The sequence below is a fragment of the Caretta caretta genome, chromosome 5 (genome assembly GCF_965140235.1).
Source record: "Caretta caretta isolate rCarCar2 chromosome 5, rCarCar1.hap1, whole genome shotgun sequence".
Taxonomy (NCBI): domain Eukaryota; kingdom Metazoa; phylum Chordata; order Testudines; family Cheloniidae; genus Caretta; species Caretta caretta.
In genome coordinates this window covers 111543092-111557731 of record NC_134210.1, presented here as the reverse complement: position 1 = coordinate 111557731, position 14640 = coordinate 111543092, and the positions used below count along the sequence as shown (strand labels likewise).

The window sequence follows — 14640 nt, the reverse complement described above, 5'->3', positions numbered from 1 at the left end:
CACACTGGCATAAAGCCTGCTTCTTGTTTGCTGCTTTGTATGTACTGTATATATCTGATAGTCTTCTTTGTCATAACAATCTTGTCTTAGATGCTTTTGTGTCTCCCCGTAGGAACAGTAACCGAAGAAACAGCCACTGTATTAAATCAGTTAGAAATCTGACTCTGATCTGCAGAAGTAGAATTGGGAACATAACAAGTATGTGTCTGAGTACATTATGGATATTTCAGTGGCAGGGCTGGAGAGTCATAGCACCACATGGATGAACGGTAGCTGAACTTCATTCCTCCCCTTGTCCAGGCCCGGATTCAGGAAAGCACTTAAGCATGTGCTTAACTTTAAGCAAGTATTTAAGTGCTTTCCTGAATAGGAATGCTTTCTTGAATTAGGGCCCCAAAGACTAAAAATAATAACTTTTTCTGAAGCCAAAAAGAAGCAAGTTCATCTGAAAAATTTGCCATGCCTGTTCTCACACTGAAACTAAACACAAGGTTTTGTGTAAAATGATGGATCTCTTCAATGAAGCTTTAAAGGGATAGGCCAAGGATGCTTCAGACAAGCCACAGCAGCCATCTTTAATCACGAAGGTTCTGAAGAAAAATAATCACCCACCCAGCTTAGGTCTGAAATGAAAGCTTGTGTGGCCCAGATAATTGAAGAAGTATATGTGTCATTTTCCAGAGCAGGTCAAGATTGAAGCTTTCCAAGAGTGGTGAAAACCACACAAGACAGGATTGAATCATCACCCTTTGAGAGACAGTGTGGCCTAGAGAGTACTGTACAGGGACTCAGAAACTTGGATTTGCTACTGGCCTGCTGGGTGACCATTTAACTTCTCTGTCTCTGAGTTTTCCCTGCTGTAAAATGGGGATAAGGATACTGCCCTCCTTCTTAAAGTGTTTTGAGATCTACTGACGTGAAGTGCTATATGAGTGCTACGTATTATGAGATTTTTTAGAACCTGCTTTCTTAACATTTTTGTGCTAATTGTCCTAATGGCTTTTCACCTGTAACAAAGAACAAAGCCATTTTTACCATGACAAATAAGATTAAACTTCTGTCTTGGAATTAAGTGGACAGAACTATCCTCTAAAAAGATATAAGGGGCCAGACCCACAGCTACAGCCAAGGAGCACACAGTATAGTTCAAGGTGGGGTAAGGTAATGTACAACTGATGTTTGCACTTCCACCATCCTGACTGAGCTGTGTGCTGGCATGCCAGACCAGTTCCCCAAGAAATAAGGTTGATCAGCCTGAAGCTGCTCTAATTCATGCTGCTGTTAATGGACCTAAGGGACCAAAATGGCAGCTTGGAATCAGTGCGTAGTCCCCGGCCTCACCCCCTTTCCTGTGGGCCTGGCCCCATACTGGCAACAGGGAGAAAGGTGCTATAGAATCAGGAGTGCTGCCCAATGCCACCAGAGGATTTCCCCAATACTGAGTGATCTTCCCCCAGCTGGTTGTGCCATCTCTGTGGCCGTGATCTGCCAGTGGTCGAGAGAAGAGAACCACATCACACCCAAGAATCTAGTCCAAGATTATCAAAAACATAAAAGCCAACAGGCTTCCTACACATGAAATAAGATTTATAAAAGGGGTTCTGTCAAAATGTTAGGCCTGGTCTACGCTGGCAAATTTCTGCGCAGTAAAGCAGCTTTCTATAGCGTAACCCCTGAGGTGTACTCACTGCCAAGCCACTGAGTGCGCAGAAACTGCACAGATGCAGCTGTAAAAAAAGCGCCCCTACAAGAGCACAGAGCTTTCTGTGCCAGGGCTACAGCGCTACGGTGCCAGTGTGGACACCCTGGTCGATTACAGCGCTGCGATTGGCCTGTGGGAGGTGTCCCACAATGCCTGCTCTCGCCTCTCGGGTCATCGGTTTGAACTCCACTGCCCTCCCGTCAGGTGACCAACCGTCATCCTCACCCCGTAAATTCCTTTGGAATTTTGAAAGTCCCCTTCCTGTTTGCTCGGTGATGCGTGCAGTGGTCTCAGTGCATCTTCCAGGTGGCCAGGCCTGCTCCTTGCACCAGGCAATCCCCCACTTGGAGCAATGCCGAGCTGCTGGACCTCATCAGTATTTGGGCAGAGGAGGCTGTCCAGTCCCAGCTGCGCTCCAACCGTAGGAATTATGATACCTATGGACAGATTTCACAATTCATGACAGAAAGGAGCCATGACCAGGACACACTGCAGTGCAGGGCCAAAGTAAGGAGCTGTGGAATGCCCACCGGAAGGCGTGGGAGGCAAACCGCTGCACCAGTGCTGCGCCCACGAGCTGCCGGTTCTACAAAGAGCTGGACGCGATACTCAGTGGTGACCCCACCTCCACTGCGAAGGCCACTGTGGATACTTCGGTGGCTTGCATGCCAGTTGAGAGTGGACCGAGCCAGGAGGAGGAAATCTTGGACGAGGATGTGGAGAGGGACCCAGTGGCAGAAGATGACTTGGAGGTCAGAAATGCATGCAGCCTGAAGCTCTTCTCTACCCCAGAGGAGGCTAGCCAGTCACAGCTGTCAGATCTTGGCGAAGCACAAACCTGAGAGGATGCCCCTGGTAAGTGGCTTTGATTTTGGGACTCGCTGAAGCGAGCAGGAGGGTTGCAGAAAACAGGCTTGTGTCTGAATGATGCGCGTACCACCACATACCTAGTCTGAGCAGTGGAACAGGGTGTTGATTGACTCCCTCACTTCACGGGAATCTGCCTCAGAGATCTCCATGAAACTCTCGTGGCTGCAGGTTCTTTGGCAGAGCTGTTTTGTTTCTTGCCCCATTAAGGGTAACTTTCCTGCACCACTCTGCCGACACTGGGGTGAGGGGACCATTGCTGCACACAGGTGAGCTGCATAAGGGCCAGGGCGGAAGCCGAAGTCTTGGAGAAGACCCTCCCTTGATTCCCTGCTCACCCTCACCAGCGAGATATCTTCCATAATGAACACAGCCTGTGGAAAATGTGGGGACAGTACTGATTATAAGGACGCCATACCATGCTGGTTCTCCCCAAGAGCCACGTGCCCCGGGTACAATAGGGTCCGGGAACACTGAATTCCCATGCCCCTGCTGCTGCTCACCATTTTGGGGGACTTGTGTCTCATGTGCTTGCCTGGGGTCAGCCAGTTAGTGACAGGTATGTGAATAGTGGCTGTGTTTTAAATCATTGAATCAGTGGTCTGTGTGTTGCAAACAATACTGCCTCTGTTGCATTTTGGCTTCACAGAGATGATCTTGGGAGTCCAGCCTCCCTCTTTGTTATCGCCGGCTGAGCAGTTGTGCAGAATTCGAAAGCGGCTACGAAGAACTAAAGAGGACTTTCTGCGCGAGGTGATGATGCGCTCTGCGGCCAAAAACCAGGAATTGAAGGAGTGGTGGGACAGCAAGAAGAGAGACCAAAAGGAGAACGCGGCGCACCAGAATGAAGTCACAGAGCGGCTCTTAAACATTTCGAGCGCCAAGTGGACACACTCCAGGCACTACTAGCACTGCAAACCGAGCCGCTCCGCGCCCCGCCTCCCCTGCAGCCGCTGTCGCAAAACTCTTTCTCATGCACCCCCCAGACACCGCCAACACATTCTTGTCAACCTCCTGGCGCCAGTCTGTACCCGTTGCATTCCACTCCTGCCCTGTCACAGTCTAGCCCTGCGGACTCCCAGTACCAACACCCGTCCCTCTGCAGTTAAGCCCTGCTGAAGTACAGTACCCGCTGCACTGTACTCCAAAGGACAAGGTTGCATATGATACCTGGTCATGCACAAAGCTTTAACTATCCCGGGATCCCACCTCCTCCTGGGACCCTCCCTTCTTTCATCCCCCACAGTGCTAATGTGTTTTTTTGTTTGTCTCTCTCCTCCAGATGTTGTTTTTTAATAAAAGAATTGTTTTGGTTTGGAAGCAATCTTTATTCCATTAATTGAAAGCAAACAGAGCCCTGCAAAAGCAACAGGCAATTTTCTTAAAATTTTCATAGTGCATCACAATCACCACCTAGCATTACAAGCACTGCACTCCTGAGCATAGCAACAAATATTAGTGGCTTTCAGCTTCAAATTGCTGCCTCAAGGTATCCCTGATCCTTATGACCCTGCACTGCGCCCCTCTAATAGCCCTGATCTCTGACTGTTCAAATTCAGCCTCCAGGTGCTGAGCCTCAGCAGTCCAGCCCTGAGTGAAGCTTTCACCCTTCCCCTCACAAATATTATGTAGTGTACATCACACGGCTATAAGCATAGGAATATTGTCATTGGCCAGGTCCAGCCTCCCATATAGGCAGTGCCAGCGGGCCTTTAAATTGCCAAAAGCACACTCAACAGTCATTCTGCACTTGCTCAGCTTGTTGTTGAACTGCTCCTTGCTGCTCTCAAGGTGCCCCATGTATGGTGTCATAAGCCACAGCAGTAAGGGATACGAGGGGTCTCCCAGGATCACAATGAGCATTTCGATTTCCCCTATGGTGATCTTCTGGTCGGGAAAGAAAGTCCCGGCTTGCAGCTTCCTGAACAGGCCAGTGTTCCAAAAGGTGCATGTGTCATTCATCTTTCCGAACCAGCCTGCGTTAATGTCCGTGAAACACCCCCGGTGATCCACAAGCTCCTCGAGAACCATAGAGAAATACCCCTTGTGATTAATGTACTCAGTGGCTAGGTGGTCTGGTGCCAGAATTGGAATGTGTGTGCCATCTATCGCCCCTCCGCAGTTAGGTAAGCCCATTTGTGCAAAGCCATGCACAATTTCACACACGTTGCCCAGAGTCATGGTCTTTCAGAGCAGGATGCAGTTAATGGCCCTGCACACTTCTATCAACACTACTCCAACAGTCGACTTTCCTACTCCGAACTGGTTAGCGACTGATCGGTAGTAGTCTGGAGTAGCCAGCTTCCACAGTGCAATAACCACGTGCTTCTCCAGCAACAGGACAGCTCTCATTCTCATACCCTTGCGCCACAGAGCTGAGGCAAGCTCATCACACAGTCCTATGAATGTGGCTTTCCTCATGCGAAAAGTTCTGCAGTGACTGCTCATCATCTCAGACATGCACCACAATGTGATCCCACCACTCAGTGCTTGTTTCCCGAGCCCAAAAGCAGCATTCCACTGTGGTCAGCACCTCCATGAATTCCACAAGCAATATCATGTGGTAACTACTACATGTGGCGAGATCATTGTCGCACTCCTCTTGCCTTTTTAGTTGGAGGAATAATTCCACTGCTACCCATGACATGTTGGTCAGAGCGAGCAGCATACTGGTCAGCAGTTCGGGATCCATTCCTGCAGCCCAAAAGAGACAGCGCACGCAGTACACAAATCATCGAAAGATGGCGCCAAATGTGGATGGACGCACAGTGATTGCTGGGATGCGAAGCAATGCATCACGGGGCATTGGGACAGGACCCAGGATGCCCTGCGACCCCCTCCGCCTTCCCACAACTCTTATCAGTGGAAGAGGAAGAGATGCTCTGTGGGATAGGTTGCCAGAGTGCACTGTTCCGAATACCGCTGCAAGTGCCACAAGTGTGAACACACAACAGCGGTTTCCCGTCAGCGCTCTCTGAGCAGCGCTGTAACTGCTGGTGATGTAACTCTGCCAGCGTAGACATACTCTTAGGCTCAGAGAGAGCTTCGAATTCAAGAGGTTAACTATAATTATTTCCTCCAAGCCGAACTGTATATTTCGCAATACTTTCGCAAAAAAAGGCGATGGTAAGAGTCGTTGTTGCCCAGTTACTGATTGAGACTAATTTCACCGTGGGAAACATACATGCCCAACATACATTCTTTACTTCTTTGACCCTATATTCTCCGAGGGAGAACTTTAACCTACGCCATTCCAAAGCTGTGGATAAGGATCCAGTCCCTCCAAATCCCCTCCTCTGCCTCCTAAATCAAGAACAACTGGTAAATAATCCATAGCTGAATGTAATCTCTTTGACACTTGCACAGACATATAATCATGGCCCTTACAATCATTTTTTATTCCTATTTCTCTCCTGTTATATCTGTCTATGCTGCCATTATCCCTGCAGTTTTTCCATACAATATCTCCAATAATCCATCAGTTCCAAGGCATTTCCACTGAAAAATTCATAGATTCCTAGATTCCATGGCCAGAAGGGACCGTTGTGATCATCTGGTCTGACCTCATGTGTAGCACGGGCCATAGAACTTTCCCAAAATAATTCCTGGAGCAGATCTGTTTGAAAAACATCCAATAATGACTGAAAAATTGTCAGTGATGGAGAATCCTCCAGGACCCTTTGTAAATTGTTCCAATGGTTAGTGACTCTCACCATTAAGAATTTACACCTTATTTCCAGTCTGAATTTGTCTAGCTTCAACTTCCAATCACTGGATCATGTTATACCTTTCTCTGCTAGATTGAAGTGTCCATTATTAAATATTTGTTCCCCATATAGATATGTATAGACTGTGCCCAAGTTAGACCTTAACCTAAATAGATTGAGCTCCTTGGGTCTTTTGCTATAAGCATATTTTCTCATAATTTTTGTGGCTCTTCTTTGACCCTCTCCAGTTTAACCACATCCTTCTTGTATTGTGGGCACCAGAACTGGACACAGGATTCCAGCAGTGGTTGCACCAGAGCCAAATACAGAGGTAAAATAACCTCTCTACTCCTACTTGAAATGCCTATTTTGCATCCCAGGATCATATTAGCTATTTAGGCTACAGGTTCACACTGGGAGATCAAGTACAGTTGATTATCAACCATGACCCCCACTTCTTTGTCAGAGTCACTGCTTTCCAGGATAGAGTCTCCCATCCTGTAAGGATGGCCTACATTCTTTGTTCCAGAATGTATACATTTATTTCTAGCTGTATTAACACACAAATTGTTTGCTTGCATCCAGTTTACCATGCAATCTGGATCACTCTGAATCAGTGACCTGACCTCTTCCTTATTTACCAGTCCCCTAATTTTTGTGTCATCTGCAAACTTTATCAGTGATGATTTTATGATTTCTTCCAAGTAATTGATAAAAATGTTAAATAGTGTAGGGCCAAGAACTGATCCCTGAAGGACTTTACTGGAAACACGCCTGCTTGATGATGATTCCCCATTTACAGTTTGAATTTTGATAAGTTTCATTTTGAAACCTATCAGTTAGCCAGTTTTAAATCCATTTAATATGTGCCATGTTACTTTTACATTGTTCTAGGTTTTTAAATCAAAATGTCATGCAGTACCAAGCCAAACACCTTACAGAAGTCTATTACATCAACACTATTACCATTATCAACCAAACTTGTAATGTCATCAGAAAGAGATATTGGGTTAGTCTGACAGGATCTATTTTCCATCAGTCAAGGTTGATTTACATTAATTACATTAAAAAAAAAACGAGGAGTCCTTGTGGCACCTTAGAGACTAAAAAATATATTTGGGCATAAGCTTTCGTGGGCTAGAACCCACTTCATCAGATGCAGGGAGTGAAAAATACAGGAACAGGTATAAATACATGAAAGGATGCGGGTTGCTTTACCAAGTGTGAGGTCAGTCTAACGAGATAAATCAATTAACATCAGGATACCAAGGGAGGAAAAATAAACTTTTGAAGTGGCAAGAGAGTGGCCCATTACAGACAGTTGACAAGAAGGTGTGAGTAACAGTAGGGAGAAATTAATATTGGGGAAATTAAGTTTAGGTTTTGTAATGATCCAACCACTCCCAGTCTTTATTCAGGCCTAATCTGATGGTATCCAGTTTGCAAATTAATTCCAGTTTTGCAGCTTCACGTTGGAGTCTGTTTTTGAAGTTTTTTTGTTGAAGAATTGCCACTTTTAGGTCTGTTATTGAGTGACCAGAGACGTTGAAGTGTTCTCCTACTGGTTTTTGAATGTTATGATTCCTGATGTCAGATTTGTATCCATTTATTATTTTGTGTAGAGACTGTCCAGTTTGGCCAATGTACTTGGCAGAGGGGCATTGCTGGCACATGATGACATATATCACATTGGTAGATGTGCAGGTGAACAAGCCCCGGATGGTGTGGCTGATGTGGTTAGGTCATTACCCTTCTTTAATCCTTTATTAATGTAGTTTATTAATTCTGTACAAGCCATGCTCTTTTCTCATCTAAGTTACTGTAGCATCCCCTTCTCTACCCTCCCTGAATCTGCCACTCACCCCTTTCAGTTTGTCCAAAATACTGCTGCTAAAGTCATATGCTTTTTGCCTGGTACTGCAACTATGAACAGCTCGTTGTCAAATCCCTTCACTGGCTTCCCCTCACCTGCCACATCAAGTTTAAGCTCTTTGTCTTTTCCTTTAAGGCCCTACACATTTTAGTTCCTGCCTTCTCTTCTCTTCTCTTCTCTTCTCTTCTCTTCTCTTCTCTTCTCTTCTCTTCTCTTCTCTTGACCTTAGTCTCCTTCACTCCTCCCAAGCACTTATTCATCACTCCTTTATCTCTGCTCCTTTTTCCATGCATCCTCCCTCTCTGGATTGGTTCATCCTCTTCTCCTTCAAGCCTCTCTTATAACTTACTTCTTGAGGAGGCCCATACTTTCTAGACTTTTTCTGCAAAAGGACGAACACAACTGATGAACAAAAAAACCTAAAAAAAAAAAAAAAAATCAAACCAAGAAAACTGGAACTAACAAGATCTTCTAAATGTCACTGTTCAGTCACTGGCTTTTTGTTGTACTCCTCCCATGTTTTGTTTATACATTGCGTCTTAGACTTGGTCTACATTATAAAATTTTGCCTGCACAGCTGTGTCAGCTAGGAGTGAGAATAAACCCACACCTCCTAGCCACAAAACTATGCCAGAAAAAACCCCAGCACAGATGAACTATATTGACAGACAAGTGCTTTTGTTGACATAGTTAATACTGTTCAGGGAGGTGGAGTAGCTATGTTGGCAGAACTTCTTTGACAGGATATGTTGCTTCTCCACTAGGGGGCTTTGCCAGCATAACTCTACCGGCAAAGGCTCTCTAGTTAGTGTAGACTTGTTCTTAGATTGCAAGCTTTTTGAGGCAGTTTCTTACTACTTGCCTACTATAAAGAGCCTAGCACACTTGTGCTATAATAAATACTATAACCTGCAGACCAAAGAACTCCAATGAGAAGCTGTACTGATATTTCTCCTCTCTACCTGGAGCAAACTCATGTTTGGACTACATCTTGGGCTTGAAGATACTTATAAAGTACAGATAACTGAGACTGATGCAATCCACCTTTAAAAAATTTGTCATTGATTAAATGGAGATTTTTAAAAAGTGATTCTTCACCTCTTTGCAAAAGAACACAATCCTTTTCTAATTCATGCTAAAAGACATACCCTTTGTGGATAAAATGACAGTAAACGTTTCTTTGTGTGTTTGTTTCTATCATTTTTGTCTCATAGATTTTTGTCATCTGTTTCGCACCCAACAGAAGACTGAATCAATTGGAAGTTTTAGAAATTCTTGTCTTTTGTGGGAAAACTTTTTTTTTTCGGGTGGGAGGGTGGCTCTTGTTTTGTGTGTGTAATGCCTAAGTATATGAAAATGTAGAACTTGTACATATTTTTATTCCAAAATCCCAATGCTCTCTTTTGGTGAAAAAAATACAGTCAAGGTGTCTGAACTTTACAGCTTGGTGTATCTGTCTTCCATTTATAGAAATCTCCCACAGCCACAATACATTTGTGAGGCTGAACTGGTAACTACAGTCCAAAATGGCTAATCTTTAATTACCAAACTTGGTACCTAGTTAGATTTGACATAATGCTTTTTGTATTATTAACTGGTCTCTTCACGCAAGGCCCTGTTTGTAGCTTCTGTACTCTTTGCTTTGTGATTAAAGTGACTTCTTTTAAATTGATGCACAAATTCTATATACTCTGCTCTTAACTGTTGTCTTGAAATCCACTTGATATTGCATTTAGCTTTATTTTTGTAACTCAGTTGTTACAAGTTAGATAATTGTTATTGGCTCTGTTCCTCCTTTCCCCACAGTACTTTTGTAACATGTTTCTTTTTGATTTCAAAAAAACAAAAAACCTTCAGTATTACCCATTCTCTGTATTTGTTCAAAGTGTGATTGTAGCTTGTCCTTTAGAAATTCATGCAAAATGAGCACCCTTCACTTAGTTTATGTAATCTTTCATTCCACTTCCTCATGCTCCAAAAAAGGTGGCATTGAGACATATTTGAAATAAAAAAATAACTGCAGTACTTTAAGGATATATTTATAGAAGCTAATTTTTGGCATTTGTTGGAAATGAAATGATATTCTGTACTTATGTCCTTTCCATGATCACTTTGCTAACCACTTCCAGCTCCTCATATTGTGTTGCAGTGGCCTAATGATATTTAGTTGTGTACTTATTAAGGAATCATGCAGTGCTTGATTATCTTTTCTCGTAGCCGTTTGAGCACATACAGCATGCATCGACTCTGTACTCAAAGGGACTTTCTTCCATATTTGTCTCTGATTGTACTTAGTGTACTGACTAAAACTTTTCCAGTTTGGTATTGTTATCAGCTTGTCATCATTGATAATATGCTGTTTCACCCACAGGGCAGGGTGACAAAGATCAGTCAGTAAGGTGAGAAATGTAGCAAGTTCTCAGAGATATTCTGTTTTGAAGAACAAAAGTATTTATTTGCACAACAAAAAATAAGCCAAAACAATTGAAACATATACTCCAGACTACTCAGCAAACAAAGACAACAGTTCATTATTAGGCCACACACATACACTACAACCCTGTTTTTCATTAAAAGCTTTCAGAGTCAGATGAACGCCTAAAACATAAAGCTGTTTGGATAAAGCAGGGAGTGTTATGTGGTGCAGATTGTGGCAAGGAATTTAACCAATCTTTGGTTATAACCAGGATTTTCAATTAACCAAAGATCAGATAAATGGGGTAATTTAGTATGTTGTGGCACTTTGAAGCCAGGGTTCAGGGTGAAATCTCACACTGCCCTCCTCCCCTGTGTACAGCAAACCAATATTTGATTCTGCAGCAGAAGATAATTGGAAAACATTCAGAACCAGATATTTTTATTGAATTCACTATTAAAATGATAAAGTATTGACTGTATTATTCATTTTAATAATTTAGTGCAGTAAAAACCTCTTGGTTTGAAAGCTTCACTATTAATTTTGTGCTGAGACAATAATTTAGCAGAACTTAATATTAACAATCATATAACTTGAGTGCCGTGGCTGTCAGGTGGACATGCACGTGTGCATGAGAAGTGGGGAGATAGCAAAGAGTTTATTGGCTGGGGAGGCATTAGGACCACTCCTGGGCAGAGCACCATCATCAGCAATACTCCTTTCTCAATAACACTGAACTGGAAGTAACTGAATTCCTGAACCTCAATTCCAGACAGAACAAGCAGGTTACCCATCAGCACATGTTCCTGCTTTGCACAGCAGTACATGAGGCTTTTCTGTCACTAAGCAGAGCAGAGAACCCATCTTCTCCTTACAGAAAGTAAATTCCTCAGTCACAGAATGTCCAGAACTCTGCTGCTCCCATAAATAAAAGAAGCCTTAAGTGCTTTTTTTCTGCTTCCCTACTCAAGTCTGATGGTCACCTGGTTCAACCAACTATCTCCTAGCTCTTTTCTCCAGAAAAAACTAAGAGTACCATGAAGGTCAGGTATCTGAGGGCCAAAGGGTAGAAATTATCTTCAACCTTCCCCCAACATTAAATTAAAGAAGAGTCAGCTCTCAGTCCACAGAAGAGAACTAGTTATGAGGTGACCCTCATCAGACAGATGCGTGTCATGTGGGCCTAAAGCTCTGTTATAGTCAGAGCAAGTAGCTCATCCTATACTTAAGGTTGCCCAACATTTCCCCACTCTAACACTTTATTTTCAGTTGCTCATAACTTTGCCAGGCTTTAAGTTCTAGTACAAACTTAATTTGGCATGGAAGGGGGTCATCCAGGTTTGTCTTTTGCCCCTGTGAAAATTTGCCCAAATGAGGTCAAGTTATAAAAAAAACTCAATTCACACGTGCTTGATAGGTTGCTAGAAAATTGTAACAGGGACAAAACAAAGTAGTTTTCTCTGTCTTTATTCTCAGAAACAGCTGAACAGTTTTGGCTGAAATTTTCCAAAAAAAATATATATATATATATTCAGCCTGAGGCACCCAGCATGGAAAATGTCAGCCCAAATAGTCAAAGCTTGGTAATGTTATAAGCCAGTGAAAACAGGGTCTTATAATGGGAAGTGTCGGGCAACCTTAATAATAGAGGGTGATACCTATAACATTGAAAAATATAATGCCATATGGTTTGTTCTGTACTGTTGTGCCTAACAGATTGTAAGCTCCTTGGTGTAGGGACACTGCATACTCTGAATGCAATACAACACTAATTTTATTGTCAGTGCTCAACCATAATTAGCAATAATAATCTTTATTACCAATAGGAGGATATACTTTTTAGTTATGTGTTTAGTAGACTGTTTAATCCCATAACTAAAAGTATTTTCAAGGACTAAACCAAAGCCCCTGTGACTAGGTGTCATCTTTTTGCCTAGAAGTGTCTGTGAGCAGAAGAAAGAGGCTACCTTAGGAGAGTCAGCATGGCTTCCTGGTTAAAGCCCACTCATAGGAGTTCTCTGCCAACTTTGCTATACCCTTTGCCTTTAGACATATTGGTAACCTGTTGGTGTCTCAGTATCCCTAGCTTTAAAATGGGGATAATAATTCTCTCCCCCCCTCCCCGCCCCTGAGTTATTGTGAAAATTAGTTAACACCTGAAAACCTTGTTTAGCTCCTCAGATAGAAGATGATGCAGCATTGTAAAGTACTAGTATAATTGGAAGCCTAGCTTTCACACGTGTTTAATTAATTCAGCTGCTCTACAGAGCTGTGTTGATTAGTACTTCTGAGTTTAAGAAGAGCTTTTCTAGTAGCTGGGAACAGAAAGCTGCAGGTTCACTTGTCATTCCTTGCAGTCTGTATTTTTTGGTTCACATAAGTTCCTCCAGGTAGGAACTCTGTTCTCCTACATTTTTATACTACAGCTTGTACAACACAGCCTCAATCTTGGACGCAGCCTTTTGTTGCTATGCAATACACGAACAACATTTTGGAGAACAAATTCCAGTGGTTACACTTTGTGATTTTTCCATTTATAACACTACCTTTACCCCCAGCAACTTCTTCAGTATCCATAGGGGATTGTGCTGGCTTTCTAGTTCCTTCCCAGGTGAAATCATTTAATAACAAGGTGGGTCTGCTGCTTTACCAAGTGGCTGTCAGGTCACTTGGAGAGGTTTTTGCTGTTCTTAGGAAATTTTAGTGCTTGGTTGTGTGGTGTATGCTGAGAAGGAAAAGAGGTTGGTAAGTTCTAAGTGTTCTTTGGGAGTGGTTTATTGCTTTTCTAAACAAATAAAGTAACAGGAGTAATAAATGTGTTACCATCTTCTCAGGGAAACCTAGTAAGAGTCTGTTTTGGTAGGAGGAGGAACATGTATATGTATTATTAGCAATAAGGCTTACACTTGGGAGGGAAGAAAAGTTCTGAGTTGCTTCACCCCTAATGCTATAATAAATAAATACATGGAAAATCAAGGGACACATTGCTCCTTCTTTGATTCCTTTTCTCAAAAGACTCCTTCTTCCTATTCCTACTGACTTTCTGTGTGTATGTGGGTGAGGGAGCTGGCTTGCACTGAGAAGTGGAGTCTTGGAGCCTGACCTCTTGTTGAAAAAATTAGTTGTTGGGGTTTGTGGGTTAATAATACCTCTCTCCAAGCTATTAATTTTGTTTTCCCTGACTGCTGGTTATCACTCAGTTAATGGAGTATCTCTTAGGTTTGGTCTACACTTGAAAGTTTTACTGGTATAATGTTTGCAGTTGAGGATGTGGGGTGCTCCTTTTTTTTTTTTTTTTTTTTAACTGATCTAGTTATACCCGTAAGAGCCTTAGTTAGGATGTAGTTATATCTTTACAAAATTTCCTCAGACCAGTATATGCATTCCTCTCCATACATGGGAATACCCCTATAAAGCACCTTTTATCCTGTTATTACTAGGTCCAGGCTAGGGGGCTTGTACTGCTTTAGCTATACCACTTTAGTTAAAGCAATACAGTATAACTTTCTCGTGGAGACAAGACCTCGGAACCACTACACTTCTGCTTAGAGGTGAACCTGATTTGGTTGTACAGCTAACGTTAGTTTGCTGTAATGCACAAGAGAAGCAGTTTCTTCAAAATACCAACCCCCTGAGAGCTCATGTACCATTTCCAAAAGGATCTTAAATTGATTAGAGTGACTTTGGTCATTCCACTTTGAAGTTTTATATGTAGTTTCAATTAACAATACTCTTTAGTCTGTCATCCTGTCAAATGGGAGGTACATGTGAAGAGGTGTGTCTGCATTTGTCAGTGTCTGACAAATGCAATTTGGAGGTATGTTGTTTGTTAAAATAAATGCTTCATCAGATGTGAACTACAGTGAGGGAGACTCAGGAAAAGTGGTAAGTTCAAATACAAGTGAAAACATTTTAGCCCCTTGGATGTGTCTCTTGCTCACCCATAACATGTGATATACAAAAGGTAGATATAAAAGATTTGAGATCTGTTTTATAACTTCAATTTGTAACATTGCATAGTTGTATTACAATAAATTGAAGCTGTAGTAATGGCAATTTAGGGTCAGATCTTGTT

General features: G+C 42.7%; 2 long non-coding RNA genes across 3 annotated transcripts in view; one reads left to right on the top strand and one right to left on the bottom strand.

Moving 5' to 3' along the window:
* Positions 1–3889, top strand: part of LOC142072216 (uncharacterized) — a 44928-nt gene extending 41039 nt beyond the window's left edge. The window contains exons 6-7 of one of the 2 annotated variants that reach the window (XR_012668630.1): positions 113–2557; positions 3219–3889. This is a non-coding gene — a long non-coding RNA (uncharacterized LOC142072216). Of the gene's footprint in view, positions 1–112 lie in introns of both variants that reach the window. The other variant, XR_012668629.1, reaches the window with a different exon arrangement.
* Positions 3890–8161: 4272 nt separating this feature from the next.
* The window catches only part of LOC125636945 (uncharacterized), a 35503-nt gene continuing 29024 nt past the window's right edge, over positions 8162–14640 (bottom strand). The window contains exon 3 of the long non-coding RNA XR_007356781.2: positions 8162–8531. This is a non-coding gene — a long non-coding RNA (uncharacterized LOC125636945). The remainder of the gene's footprint in view (positions 8532–14640) is intronic.